This window comes from Macrobrachium nipponense, chromosome 5 (assembly GCF_015104395.2).
Source record: "Macrobrachium nipponense isolate FS-2020 chromosome 5, ASM1510439v2, whole genome shotgun sequence".
NCBI classification, from domain to species: Eukaryota; Metazoa; Arthropoda; class Malacostraca; order Decapoda; family Palaemonidae; genus Macrobrachium; species Macrobrachium nipponense.
The window spans coordinates 12,674,758-12,690,917 of record NC_061107.1 but is presented as its reverse complement, the minus strand read 5'-3'; positions in this window follow the sequence as shown (position 1 = coordinate 12,690,917).

Genomic DNA, 16,160 nt, shown 5'->3' with positions numbered 1-16,160 from the left:
CGTATCCAAAAAAAGAGCAGAGAATTTAAGAAGTTAAGAGGCTTTTGTGGCTGTTACAATTGTATATGTATCCTGTAAAAACGAGACCAGTATATTCTACACACACACACATATATATATAATATATATATATATATATATATATATATTATATATATATATATATATATATATATATATATATATACCATATATATACACCTATATATACATATATATATATAGATATATATATATATATATATATATAGATATATATATATATATATATATATATATATATATATATATATATATATATACTATATATATATATATATAATCCATGTATTATATATATATATATAGATATATATATAGGGAATATATATATATATATATATATATTTATTATATTTATATATATATATTATATCATATATATATATATATATATATATATATATATATTAATATATTATATATATAGGATTTATAATTGAAATTATATATATATATACATATTTGATTTATTTACTTATTTATATACACCCCTCCTAAATTTCGACGTACTTTTTTTAACTGATATCCGATATTGTTGAATGGCTGCAATGGATAATTGTCCTGTTTATGCTGGCAACAATTATCCAATGTTTCCATAATTTTTTTTATTTTTCCTTTGTTTTTGCATTTTTTAACGTTTCTACTTTCACCGTATTCATATATCATGATTGTTTGCGTAATGTAGTTAACGTAATAGATATATATATGTTTCCTGGCACTAACAGCAGCTGTTTTGGTCAAACCTAAATTCATTACCTCAACATTTTACTTCGGGAATTTCTCTCTTGAGAGACTCCTTCTTTATATATATTTCTTGGACTCATAGACCCACGCATACGTCGTAGATAAGGGCACATCCAAGTTGTGGGCTCCCGTTTCCCTTAGGAAAATTTCGTAGTTGGTCGCAAATAACAATGAAACGGTTATTGAAACACCAGAGACAATAACTCTCTCTCAGCAGAGACGAGAACCAGAGCGAATGTAGATATACATCCTACCGCTTAGTTCCTCCAAGTTCTATAAATTCAACGGCTTAGCGATAAACTCGCTGATTTAGTGGACGAGCTCCTCCGATCGATAGAGATAAAGGTGCAATCGCTATGGAAATTACGTCCCTCATGTTTTGTCCACTTTTATCTCAGAATTACCGACGATGTAGTCTTCCTGTACGCGCCGCCGTCTGGCAGTATCCCCATTTATTTTTTAGTGCGCTTCATTCAAATATATTCGCATGTCTCTATTTCGTACCTTAAGTATGAACCTTCATGTCTTAGATTTTTTATTTTTTCGTAAATGACACTGCATGAAAGATAATTTTGGTATGTTTTATTTCCCCATCCAATTAACAAAGAAAGATGCACCTGTCTGTCTGTTACTGATCTATTTTTCCAACTGTCGTCAATGGAAAATATAGTCTTTTAACACTGTGACAAAGGAGTTTTATCCTAATACCGAAGACGTTATGAGACGCAGAATCGATTAATATTTGCTTATCATATCAGAAAATGTCGAATATTATTGTCTTAATCAGCAATTATATTGACTTGACTACCACCTTGAATTACTTTATTTTCTGTATTCCCAAAACACACACCAAAGAAATTAGACCACAGTCAGAAATCAGATGTTTAAAAAAGAATATGCAAAGACCTTTTTTTCGAATTTTGAAGTCTGAGGTCCCACGCGTCTTACAACGATTGAATTGCCAGCGAGAGTTTCCCAGCCAAAAGTAGCATTGACCGAATACTTCGAGGTCTTGAGAGATTGGGCGTCTGTTGGAGTCCAAACTTCTGTCACACTCGAATTGACGTTGCATACTTTATTTGATCGTCGAATCGTTAAAGTCATAATTCATCAGAAGTGGCTTTATTGTTCAGGCGAAACGCATTTTGGAAATCAGCTGAAGTGGAATATGAAATATTTAGCAGGAATCGGGAACGCGTCAGGCTGCAACATACATTTTAATAATATTCTGTTAACAAACGACATCATGAAAATAGAGAGACTAATATTAAAATTATCTATGCAGATTGAAGTTTAGTTTGAATGCCCAATTTGACGGTCATATCTGAAATTTAATTGAGTACAATACAAACCCCTCTAGCTGAAGCTTAATGACCTCATATAAGACCAGAAGACGGAGAAGATTCTCTTGATCAGGAGAGGGTTCAAGAAAGGGAACGAGACTCGAAGTTGCAAATATTTATATAGAAATAACAGTAAACACAGCTTGAGGGGTAACGCAGTTCCTCGAACTTTTCCCTGATGTCTGACTTCTCAGTAAGAAATTCGTAATTATGATCAGCGAGCCTAACTTATTCTTTACTGCCTAGAAAAAGTTGTGCGAAGCTACGGAGTAACATAAGTCAGAATGAGCAAGAATCCTTCTGCGAGGACATGGATAGCGCCCCAGTTTTCTAAAAAGAGGTAGAAAAAAAAAGTATATCTTAGTTTTACCAGACCACTGAGCTGATTAACAGCTCTCCAAGGGCTGGCCCGAAGGATTAGATGATTTTACGTGGCTAGGAACCAACTGGTTATTTAGCAACGGGACCTACAGCTTATTGTGGGATCCGAACTACATCGATAAATTAATTCTATTACCAGAAATAAAATTCCTCTAATTCTTCGTTGGCAGAGCTGGGAATCGAGGCCGGAACCTGAGTTGAGCTGTCGAGCATTTAACCGACTCGTCCAAAGAGGAACCAAAAAATAGAATATAAAAAAAGTATAAAAAAATTGTCGCTGGCAAATTGCCATAATCTTAAGGCGTTCTAGACAGTTCCCAAAGAATATATCTATAAACTATGCATACTCTTGCTTGAAATTTTGGAACCATTTGCCGACTGCTGAGGTAATTAAGATCGGCGTAATAGTGATGGATGTAAGTAACATTGTAGGACAAGAGCTACGAAAATAACTTTAAACGCGTAGACTAGACAGCTCTGTTTTCTCTAGGAGTAAGCTACCATATCGAATTCCAAAACCATGTCAAAGTGGCTAAAGATTCAATCATTGCAGTTGTATATGAATGGCCGCGAAGAATACTGCTTTCGTTGACAACTATATAGGCCCACCGAGACCCTCGTGCCACCCATCCTCAAGAATCCCAAAATCTCGTTGCTTATCTGTGGCTCCAAGAAGCTCACTTTCTTCCAAAAAGTAGACCGATGTCGTGTCTATGCGTCATTTGATCCCAACGAACAAAACAATGAGCCTAGAGCAGTGATTCTCCAAGTGGGTGAAGGTGCCACAGATATTGCCTAGGGTTGCCGCAAGGAACATTTTCTTGGTTAGATCATCACAATGTACATTTGTAAAGAAAAATAAATAAATAAATAAATAAAATAAAAAAAATAAAAGTTTCCGGAAGCCTTCATAAAATTATATCAGTGTCTACCTTAATACATTACCATTAAAAAGATATAGTCTTCTGATATATATATATATATATATATATATATATATATATATATATATATATATATATATATATATATATATATTTGAGTCTATATTCTTAATGTTAATATATTAAAGTAGGCATTGATAATATATGTGTATATATATATATATATAGTATATATATATATATATATATATATATACAAATATATATATATATATATATATATATATATATATATATATATATATATATATATATATATAGAAGAGTATATATATATATATGATATGGCGGGATGGTGAAGAAGGGTTGCCCTGGTCTTGATTATATATAAGTTAGGATGCCATCATTGAAAAAAGATTGTCAACCTCTGGTTGGAGGATAACCTTCAAACGCGTCATAATCAGGCACCCGAAACGATTTATGCTTCAGAAAAAAACCCGCGAACTCAAACCCGTCGATAAGAAATGGACGAAGAGGCACAGGGTGCGAAGGAAAAGCCAAGAATCACCCGGTAAAACTCGACGATGATCAATTCTTCAGAAATGGAAACCATTTATTAAGGGCTTAGCCACTCAAACTACTTCTGGATTTTATTCGAGTAAATTAGCAGATGTGGAACATCGTCAAATAAGACTAAGTCGAAGATACGGATTTATCAAAGTCGATAACGCCTGCAAAGCGTGAATAATATTATGCAAAGATAATGATGAATCAATGTAAAAAAAAAAAATATTAACGAAGCAAAATTCATAAAACCGCAAAGCGGAAAGAAAAAATATTATTGTTATCAGCTGAAGGTTATTCAAATACAAACTGCTGGCCGTCCTGGGAAAAGATGACGAACTTAGGCGGTGTGCAAATATTTATTTTAGTTTTTTTTTCTTTTTTAAGGAATGTGTACACATAACGTTTTTCCATTCTCTTCCCTAAAAATTTGCTATTTAACTTTCGGCAGTTATGGAAACTTTTCCTCAGTACAGTTTTTGCTAAAGGACGTCGTTTCATTTTATTATTCTATACCAGCTGATGTACCCTACAGGGCCGATTATGCAATCACTTTCAGAATAAGTAATCACTTGGGATCTTGTCAAGCTAAAGAAGTTGTGACAAATACCGAAGAGTTTGCAATCAACTACGAGAGTTGTAAAAAAAATTGGTGGGGGTGTTTATGAAAAAGAGGGGTTAAGGCCCCCTCAGAAAACTGCCCTCGGATTTGACTAAAACCTTCCTTGGGGGGATGGTATTCTATAGTAAAGATTTAGTAGCCCTAGCTTCCATAGTCTGGGCGTGTATAACGAACAGACAGACAGAAACTGCCTTTTATATATTTTCGATTATTATATTTTCTTCAGATCTGTTAAGGAAGCAAGTTTTTTTTTTTATAGTTCATAAAACCACAATGAAATTGTCTCGGTGTGAAAGATTAAGGCCTGACCCTTATCCTTTTCTCTCTTTTTCTCTCGTCCATTCCTGGTAAAAAACTGAAGGTCAGAAAGGTAATCTCTCTCTCTCTCTCTCTCTCTCTCTCTCTCTCTCTCTCTCTCTCAAGCGAGTGGGAAGTTACTGAGGAAATAAAAAGACGAATATGTTATATAATTCAGAATCTTAAACTACCGTTGGCTAGCTAGAGAGAAGGATTACATGAAACCGTAATAGAAAAATAAACTCATTATTTGAATGCCTGTCTTTTGTGAGGTATATGCATTTACTTGCGCTTGTTTTTATATTTCTATTTCTGTCACAACCAATCTCAAAATCTGCCATTTCTTTATAGATACCTACCATGATGGTAGACAAAGAAGGATTGTAGCCTTTCGACATGTTTTTTTTTTTTTTGCATATTTTGTGTACCGTTGCTGGAAACTAATCAGTATTTCGTAATTTGTTATTTTTGCGATTTTTGTGATAATATAAGAATATTTTTATTTCATCCTTTTCTCATCACAGATGATAACAAAAGATAAGGGAAAACAAGAGAGATGTCCTGTGATAATTGATGCATAAATCCCTATGCAGTCAACAATCAAATGGTCACAAAAGTTCAACACATCCTCCTCTCTCTCTCTCTCTCTCTCTCTCTCTCTCTCTCTCTCTCACTAAAGGACCAAAGTCTTGTCTCCCTCTTGTTAAGCAACTTCGATATCTAATGGGCTCAAGTATGCAAAATTCATTTTTTTTACTTTTGTTTTTTATTTCCATTGATTTGAAAAGCGATATTTGCAAGTTTGCTGAATTAAGAAAATATAGTGAGGAACTTCTTTGATTCAAAGCAGCTTTGATTAGTATGAAGCTACTTTCCATGATGAATAGAAAATATAAAAAAATTTCGTAAACAAATCTTTAGGTCGGATTTTTTTTATATCCGCCTGTGATTTTTTTTCAACCCTCCGATTCCCGGTAAACTCGAATTGAAAGGTTTGAAAGAATAGTAATGATCTTAATGAAGCTATAACCAGCTCTTGAAGAGGAGAATTAATTATCAGAAATTCTGTATAATCTTGTCATTACAGCAGATTAAATCTTCAGACTTAATGCGCCTTGCAAACCTTTACTATATCTCGAACTTATGAGCATAATGTTTCTGAGAACCAGATAATTTTTTTTTTGCCACTTCACTTTGGTATTATTTCAAAGATAATTAATTAACTTTTGTTGCAGTCGAGTTATCTTTAAGATCGTAATTAGGTTCGTAACAGCGAAATGAAGACTTCGGTTTTCACACTGGCTTAATAAAAGATATGAAACACCACGCACATACACACAACATACTCTACACGCACACACACACACACACACACACACACATATATATATATATATATATATATATATATATATATATATATATATATATATATAATATATATATATATATATATATATACTATATATATATATATATATATATATATATATATATATATATATATATATATAGTACATACATATATGACTAGTAAAAATGTTCTGTAACAACAGAATTCCATCTAATAAAAGGAGCCCATAAAAACACCAAAAATATGGAGAAAAAGTACTATATTTCAGAGACTGCTGTCTCCCTCTTCAGGTAGATGAATGAGAAAAGTTTACAGAAAAGGTGGTATTTATACCAAGAGGTCCATTCACAGGCAAGCCAATTTAGGTCACCCCCGCTGATAATCTTCGTTTAATCTTCTTAAGTGTTGGGTTGAATGAAAACCTTGTCGATCGTATCTGAAAATCCATGCTCCTTTTGAGATGTTCATTACCTGCATCTCTTTTATTAAGGCCGATTCCATCATTTGACTCTTGTATTGGCAGTTGCTGCTATAAATTACACGTGACAAATTCCAGTTATTCTATGGTTATGTTCATTTATATAGTTGAAAATAGCCGAGTTCTTTTCGTCCATACCTAACTGACCGTTTGTGTTGTATTAATCTCTGGGGAAGTGATTTACCTGTAAATCCGATGTAAGATTGGTCACAGTCCTGGCATGGGATTTCGTATACCCCAGAGTCCTTGGGAGATGTCTTTTGTTGGACGTTAATCAGGGATTTGGCTAAAGTGTTTGGGTAAGTAAATACAAAAGGGTTAGATTTTCCGAGGGGGTGGGTTACTCTCTTAATCGTGTCCAGGTGGGGATTTTTATTTATTGCTGGGTGTATCTCTGGTCTTGTCTTTAGGGAGTCGGTAGAAAATTACGTTTGCTTTGTGAATTGCTTTCTCAATTATATGGTCAGGATACTTTAAAGACGAAAATGCTTGCGAATTAGTTCAAATTCTTTTTCCTGGAATTCTGGGGAACAACTTCGTAATAAGGCTCTTAAGAACAGGTTGCTAGCTACACCTATCTTGATAGTAATGTCGTGATAGATAAAGTAGTGAATGTATGAAAGTGAGAACGTTGGTTTTCTGTATATGGTAAATTTGTATTCTGTCGTATCTCTGATTATTAAAACATCAAGAAAAGGAATTTTGTTGTTGTCGTTCCCATTCAACTTTAAATTTAATGCTGGGCACTAATGCGTTTAATTTCGAGAGGAATCATTAAAATTGCCCCACCTATTATCCCAAAATGTTAGGATATCATCCACACACACATACACACACACACACACACACACACATATATATATATATATATATATATATATATATATATATATATATATATATATATAAATATATATATATATATATATATATATATATATATATATATATATATATATATATATCTATACAAATATACGTACATATGCACACGCGCACACACGTTCATATATATATATATATATATATATATATATATATATATATATAGATATATATATATATATATATATATATATGTATATATATATATATATATATATAGATATATATATATATATAGATATATATATATATATATATATATATATATATATATATATATATATATATATATATATGTATAGTGAATAGATATTTCTTGTTCAGTCTCGTATAAAGAAGTGAAACAGAAGAAAACTACAACATTTTAAAAGTCTTCTGCGATGTGAAACTTCTCTCGCCCTATCGAGCTGGCGTCAGTTGGCAAACGAAAGGAAACAGTCGAAGAAAATACTTTCTTTCTTAGACAGAGCATAGTTTCCTTTTTAAAGCACTAACTGAACGTCACGCTACTGATTTTATTAGGGAAAATTCATTATTCTTTCTTTCCTTGAACCGTTTGTTTCTGTTTTTTTATCCATCTAAAATTTCTTTGTTATATACTTCTTTATAACCATCCAAGATTTGTAGCGGCGTTTTAGTCTTGAGTTCCGAAATATGGATTCTTTCGAAGACCTTGTCATGTTAGGTTTGATGTATAGTCATTTATGGAAAAAACAAGTCAGGATTTCATTGACTGTTATCGCGATCGGCGGGAAATAGTGCTATGGGTACGTGGTGTAATGAAACAGCTATCTGTTTCCTGGTGAATGGACCAAACAATACAATATACGTGGCAGTAAGTATACATTCTATACTGTGTCATACTGCAATATAAAATAATAGTAAAATCTTGATCATCTGCCGAATCCTTACATAATAAGTGTTTGAAGGTTCCTGAATAAAAACGTTACAAAAATCAGGTAGATTTTAGAGTTGGTCAATAAAGTAAATATTCTGCTGGTATTTAGTTATTTAAAATTAGTTTACTCGACATTTTGTGGTTTTTTAAATTATGTGCTACCATCTTATAATCTTTAATGCTTGCTCATTCATTACTCTACGATTTCATTAGCAAATGCCAGAGTCATATTAAATATAAAACAAGAATAAGGAGTTAATTTCAGTAACAAATGCCAGTCATATTAAAAAAGAAAAAGACTAAGAAGTCAAATTAAGTATGAAGTAACATATCTCGCAGGAAGAATTTTATTCCCAAAACCAGACAATAGCAATCAAAATCATTTCAGTCTATGTAGCTTTTGGCTCAAATGATTCGCCGAAGGAAATGTTCATGAAATGTTCTTGAATTATTAACCATACAAGAATAAGCAGGAAGGTAATATATTTTAACTTTAGATTGCAGAGGATATACCGAGCTCTCTTTTTACATATTAAAATCGGTTGTATTTCGCCATCTATCATTTGGTGGTGAATGCTTGCAGAAATAGAGGAAGTGTCTAACTAAATAATGGAATAATTCATCCCTCCTAGAAGCTCACTTTATTTATTTTCGTTTCATAAGCTCAACAAATACAATAAATGAATTATTGATTTGAATTTCATTTTTCCCCTTGTTGCATTGCAAATCACCAAACCGTAGGGAATGCATTAGAATTAAACTGAAGAGCAATGCACTCTAAAAGCCAAACGCAGCTGGCCTTAGTGTCAAGCATAAAAGAATGCTGAATTTTGACTTTCTCGAGAATGAATGCAATTTTTTCCTGCATGCCATTAACACAAGCGCCCGGGTGCATTGGGCATTGCTCTTTAGTTAGAATTGCAACCCAAATCAAAACACGAAAATGGGAAAAAGTGAACCCTGACATATTTCCATATTAAGGTAAAAGTGAAGCAATTGAACCAAATGTCGAAGTTTTATTCGAAACCGGGAAAAAAAATTGCAGCATTACAAAAGCCGTAGTCAGAATTGGTGCAGCCAAAAGGACCGATGATGAATTGGGACTTTGGAAATAATGAGCGACTCGGGATAAGATTCCAATACGGGGGAAATATGGAAATGCAAATATAGTATGAAAGAAGGCAGCATATATCCAGAAGACTGTTAACTCTGACTGATATGAAAACGCCTGAAACCATTATAAAAATATCTACGTAGATATATTACTAAAGTACAATTCTGAGATGATTATGGGTGTTCAGTTAAAGCATTAACTGAGCTGTCTTGCAGGCTATGGTTTGAATGAATAATCAAAGACATAGACGTACACTTTCGGAACTTACGCGAGAGAAGGCGACGGTAAACGATGAAGATAATCTAGGTTAGTAGATGACATGGTTATATGTACATAAATTCCCAGTACCATTACAAGTATTTATTGCTCAGAAACCATATAACTTAGAGAAATGCAGTTTTTTTTTTTATATGTTCTAAATTTCCTCAAGTTTACAGTCGGAGCACTTCATACAATACATTCCACATGTGCACCTCCATTAGCCCTCATAAACAGTTGACGTTGATATGGTGCAGCCCGTATCAAAGAGATGGAATATCGTCTCGACATTGTGAGGGCAATAGGAAGTGCACATGTGGAATGTATACATGAAAACTGCTCTGAAATGTAAACTTGATGAAATGTAGAATATCCAATACAAAAAAAAAAAAAAAAAAAAAAAAAAAACTGCATTACTCTACATTATATGGTTTCTGAGCAATAAATACTTGTAATGGTACTGGGACTTTATGGACACCTGTATAACTGATTGCGCAGATGACATTACGCTCATGAAGGAACTGAAGCCTGATGCTGGACGTCTTTCATTCATTTTACTAATAATCAGCGGGATTGATGCTAATGCTCCTACGTTTAAGTACCATTGCTTTATTTATTTATTTTTTTTTATTTTTGGATCGATGTTCCCTTATGCAAATGTTGCTTCTGTTCGCCAAATATCTTGCCCGATTGTTCTTCATTTTTCTTTTTTCCAGTTTATTTTTCAGGCATGTGGATGATTACTATCGTTATATAATATATATATATATATATCCTTATATATATATATATATATATATATTATATATATATATATATATATATAGAAAGTTGGTTTTCAAGGTATTGGGAAATACAACAGGTTATCAAGAAAGAGACTGAGATGGCCAATTCTATACCCGCGCTGTGGTGCTGTTGGTCCATTGTTGTCTATGTTTCTGGTCCATGACTCGTTAAAAGTAAACTTTGAAAGGGTAAAAAATACATTGCAATATCTCCGAAATTGAAGTAAGCGAGGCGGCGAAAGTATTGTAAAATTTCTCTTGAAGGTCGCAAGAGTTACGGGTCAGGCGACGATCACTTCAAGAACTTTACTGCTGAACATTATCTTAGAACGATAAATCCACATTGCGTTTCTCAAAAAGGAAATAACTCCGTATTTACGTGATGACGGAAACATTCGAACTATACTGTCAGTTCGTTCTTCTTTCCACTTTTATTACGTTTAGTTCTCATTGGTGAATGAAACCTGTGTCATTCTCTCGTTTCACTTTTTAACCAGTTGCGTTTTGAAAGGTTGCCGCGTATTTTATCCGATTAAATTCCTCGATGCTCTAGGAATATACCTTACAATAATTTCTGGAGTAGATGGAGGTTTTGGTAACACCGAAAAATAGCTCCTGTCACATAATACTATGCAAAGTTATACGACTGTCATTGAGTGCAGAGGCAAATCATAAGTAACAGTGAAGTATTGATTCATTCCTGGAACGTATGACGAAGATTTCGTCAAAACACAACGCTGCAAAAAATGAATACATCGCACAGTATCCACAGTTTCATCATTTTTCCCTCAGTTGATAATGGCAGAACAGCGTCGAATGTCCATTTTTCAAAGAAAATGAGTGATGTTATAGGGAGACACTCAGATCTTCTCACCTAGAGTGTATTATACGATAACTGACATAGTTTTTTATAGCGGGGAAGCGGTGAATTATGAGAAACAGCGATATTCCACGACATAAAAAGTTGTTTCAATAATGCCCTGAAGGGATTATAAAACCATGAGAGCTCGGTGAGAGAATACACCTGGTAAGCACATAATCGGCCTTTGCCCAAAACAAGTTCTATTATTATTATCATTATTTGGAAAATAAATCCACTGCAGTATGCCTGTTTGATTTTGTTATTTAAAATATATAAAGCAGAAAGCTTTCGATGACCTGCACGGTCCTCTTTGTCAATCTGACTATAATTACAAAAAATGGCTATATGAAAACTGTTTTCGAACTTATGTTTACAAATAGGTTGTTGTAGCGCCTCAGTGGCGTGGTCTGTTTGGTCTTGGCCTGCCACCTCGGTGGCCGCGAGTTCGATTCTCGGCCCATTTCACTAAGGCGTCATAGATGTGTATTTCTGGTGATAGAAGTTCACCCTCGACGTGGTTCGGAAGTCACGTAAAGCCGGTGGTCCCGTTGCTGAACAACCAGTGGTTTCCATGCAACGTCAAAACACCATACAACAAACAGGTTGTTATTATTAAAAGAATGAAGGTAGAAGTGAGTTGCTTTTATACTATATTGTTTTTCTTATCATCCGCTTCTCTGGCTCAGCGATGCTTCTGAGTAACTGGCCAATATTCATATTGGGAATTTCTAAAAGGGATCAATATGCTGCAGGTCATCTTCTAGAGTATAGACGATGACCCGCGAGGAGGTCGAAACGTCACTTTGATACCAGCTATACCAGCACCAACACAGCTGTAAACCAAAGTCGACCCGGCCAATGGAATTGAACTACGCCTACAGAATGATACCAGCACTGATTACGGCCCCTGCTTGAAGTACCTCAGTGGCATGAGTTGGGTATGGTCTTGTCCTGCCACCTTGGTGGCCGCGTGTTCGATTCTCGGGCATTCCACTAAGGCGTCAGAGATGTGTATTTCTGGTGATAGAAGTTCACTCTCGACGTGGTTCGGAAGTCACATAAAGCCATTGGTCCCGTTGCTGAATAACCACTGGTTCCATGGAACTCAAAACACCATACAAACAAACAAACAAAAACTAAATACCTCTGCTTGACCTGGACGTGAGATCCTATGCTGTTAATACCAGAATCCTATTTTAATGAAAGATCATCTTCAGCATTTTCATAACTTAGAAATCCCCAAACATGATATTGGCTAATTACTAAGAAGCATTGCTGAGCCAGAGAAGCAGATGACAAGAAAAATAGAAAAAAAACAATATATAAAAATCAACTCGTTTAATTCTGCCTTTCTCTTTAACAGTGTTTGTCTAAAAGAGGGTATTTTAGCAAAATATTATTATTATTATTATTATTATTATTATTATTATTATTTATTATTATTATTATTATTATTATTATTATTATTATTATTATTATTATTATTATCGGCGCAATACTCGCCAGTTGTAATAGCAGAGAGAAAGCTATTATTAGAAAAATAGAGAAGACTATTTACAGGTTGAATGCAGCTGATGCAGCAACATCTTTGAAAGAGGGTCTCCTTCCAATATTATTATTATTATTATTATTATTATTATCATTATTATTATTATTATTATTATTATTAGATTATTATTATTATTATTATTATTATTATTATTATTATTATTATATTCATAAAGATGCAAAATGTTCGTAAAAACCTCATACCTACAACTGTGTCGTTAATCGTCATCCTTGGCCACGCCAAATTAATGTAAAAAAAATTATAAATTTAAAATAACAAAAGCTTTTGAAGAATTTAGATGGAAAATATCATAAACTATGTCCGAAAGCATCCTTTTTTACCAATTAGTCCAATAAAAAAAACTTTATCATATGGTATACTTGTCTTTGGTTACCACTAAGTATTCCATTTGTGTGTGTGTGATATATATATATATATATATAGGATATATATATATATATATATATATATATATATATATATAAAATATATATATATATATATATATATATATATATATATATATATATATATATATATATATATATATATATATATATATATATATATATATATATATATACTTGTATTCATAGTCCCGCATACATCAGCAGATAAAGGACATCATAGTTGTGGGCTTCCTTTTCCTCAGGAAATAACGTACATGGTCGCAAAAATAACAACAATGAAACAGTTATTGGAACACCAGAGACAATAACTCTCTCGGCAGAGACCGAGAACCAGCGCGAATGTATATACAGGGTGTCCATATAGTCCCAGTAACATTGGAAGTATTTATCGCTCAGAATGGTACTGGGACTTTATGGACACCCTGTATATAATCGTACGCCCCACCACTTAGTTGCTCCAAGTTCTGTAAATTCAAACGGCTTAGCGATAAACTCGCTGATTTGGTGGCCAAACTCCCCGGATCGATAGAGATAAACTGGAATCCCTATGGAAATTATGTCCCATATTTTTGTCCATTTTTCACTCGGTAATACAGACGATATATGTTTTGGTGAAGGCGAGCCTGCAGCTGACAATTATAAAACAGATTTCCCATTTTTTCTTTCTTATTCGTTTAGTTAAATTTGTTGATTTATTTCGCATCTAGAATATGTTTTCAAGAAATTAATATTGTAGGTCTTTTTTTTTTATCCTAAATTGTCAATCAACTGCAGTTGAGGTTAATCTACAGGCTGCATAATCTAATATATGAAGGAATATAGCTATAAAAATTTAATGCATTCAGTTTTTTTTTTTCTTAAACTAAACATTGAACGAGTTTCTTTCTAGATGTAGGTACGGATTTTCGACCATTTGTTGCCAAGGGTATATATCTGTGATGATCGGTTCGTTGCCCAATTACTATAGAAAGCATCTCCTACATTCAATATGGCAGCATGTATTAGTACACACACACACACACACACACACACACACACACACACACACACACACACACACATATATATATAGATATATATATATATATATATATATATCTATATAGATATATATATATATATATATATATATATTAGATATATATATATATATATATATATGATATATATGATATAGATATATATATATATATATATATATATATATATATATATATATATATATATATATATAGATATATAATATATATATATATATATATATATTATATATATAGATATATATATATATATATAGATATATATATATATATAGATATATATATATATATATATATATAGATATATATATATATATATATATATATATATATATATATATATATATATATATATAATATATATATATATATATGATATATATATATATATATATATATATATATATATATATATATATATATATATATATATATATATATATATATATATATATATATATATATATATATATATAATATATATATATATATATATATATATATATATATATATATATATATTATATATATATATATATATATATATATATATATATATATATATATATATATATATATATATATATATATATATATATATATATATATATATATATATATATATATATATATATATATATATATATATATATATATATATATATATATATATATATATATATATATATATATATATATATATATATATATATATATATATATATATATATATATATCTATATATATATATATATATATAGTATATATATATATATATTACCCCTCCTAATTGTTCTGCGTTAGTTTTTTTTTTTAAACTGATATATCATATTGGTGAATGGCTGCAATGGATAATTGTTCTGTTTATGCTGGTAACAATTATCCAATGTTTTCATGAGTTTTTTGTATTTTTCCCTTGTTTTGCATCTTTTAACGTTCCAACTTTCACCGTATTCTTATCATCATGTTTGCGTAATGTGGTTAACGTAAAAATATATCAGCTTCCTGACACTTACAGTAGCATTTTGGGCTAACCTAAATTCATTACCTCCATATTTTACTTCTGTATATATATTCTTGGACTCATAGTCACGCATACGTTAGCAGATAAGGGCACATCCAAGTTGTGGGCTCCCGTTTCCCTTAGGAAATTTCGTAGTTGGTCGCAAATAACCAATGAAACGGTTATTGGAACACCAGAGACAATAACTCTCTCGGCAGAGACCGAGAACAAGAGCGAATGTATATATTAAATGCCACCGCTTAGTTCCTCCAAGTTCTATAAAATTCAACGGCTTAGCGATAAATTCGCTTATTTAGAGCCCGAGCTCCCCCGATCGATAGAGATAAAGGTGGAATCGCTATGGAAATTACGTCCCTCATTTTTTTGTCCACTTTTATCTCAGAATTACAGACGATATAGTCTTCTGAACGCGTCGCCGTCTGGCAGCATTCCCATTTGTTTTTAAATGCGCTTTATTCAGATATATTCGCATGTCTATTTCCTACCTTCAGTATGAACCTTCATGTCTTAAATTTTTTTTTTTTTCGTAAATGACACTGCGCAGAAAGATAATTTTGGTATGTTATATTTCCCCAACCAATTAACAAAAAAAAGAAGATGCTCCTGTCTGTCTGTCAGTCTGTCTG